Source organism: Chionomys nivalis, chromosome 10 (assembly GCF_950005125.1).
Source record: "Chionomys nivalis chromosome 10, mChiNiv1.1, whole genome shotgun sequence".
NCBI lineage: Eukaryota > Metazoa > Chordata > Mammalia > Rodentia > Cricetidae > Chionomys > Chionomys nivalis.
This window is the reverse complement of record NC_080095.1, coordinates 35,039,550-35,040,522: the sequence shown is the minus strand read 5'-3', so window position 1 is coordinate 35,040,522 and position 973 is coordinate 35,039,550.

Sequence of the window (973 nt, the reverse complement as noted above, 5' to 3'; positions counted from 1 at the left end):
ATCCACAACCATAAAGTATATGCAGATGACCTAGGTCAGACCCGTACAGGCTCCCTCTCTGTTAGTTCACTCTGTGGATCCCTACGAGCTCTGGTTAGTAGAATCTGCGGGCTGTTTCCTTGCAATGTCCTTAACCCCTCTGGCTCCTAGTTGAGACACAATCTCACATAGCCCAGGCTGGCCTTGAGCTCACTATATTTCCTGTCTCTGCCCATCCCAAGTGCTAGAATTACAGGCATGTACCATCATGCCCAGCTCTTTCCTCTTCCCATTAACTGGAAAAGTAGTGAGTGTTTGATTTGAGTAATTTGACAAGAAAACAATAAAAGCAGTAAAAGGAGGGAAGGCTGGAAAGATTTCCCAGTCTCTACAGTGCTCACTGCACAATCATGTGAGCCTTAGGTCAGGTGTGTAGTGTAACACCCAAACAAAAGGCAATGTATGGTAAATTAATCTCAGCACTAGAGAGGCAGAGACAAGAGGATCTCTGGAGTTCACTGGTAGACCAGCCTAGCTGAGCAGTACACTCTATGGCTTATTGAGATGCCTTATTTGAAAAAAAGAAAACAGAGAGTGAATAATAAGGACTCCTAATGTCAACCTCGAGCCTTCCTATGCATGCATTTGTGTGTGCATATGAGCCTATATATACATAAGCATACAACACATTAATATATACAACAGCACAGTAGAAAACAATACCACAGAAGAAAAGTGTCAAGGATAAAGCAAGCCCAGAAATCAATTGTTTCCTACTTGTTTCTCTTAATTCAAGAATGAGTGCATGATTTCTACATGTCAGTCAATGCTCTCCTTGAAGATATCTTTTCCTCTTTCTTTCCCGGTACCTAACTTTCCCCCTTGATGTAGACTTGAGTGGTAGACATATAATACAGGGGGAAAGACATGGGCTTCAGTCTAACAGCCATGATAGCTCAGCCTCTGACATGAGCTGTGTGATTGGGGCTAACTC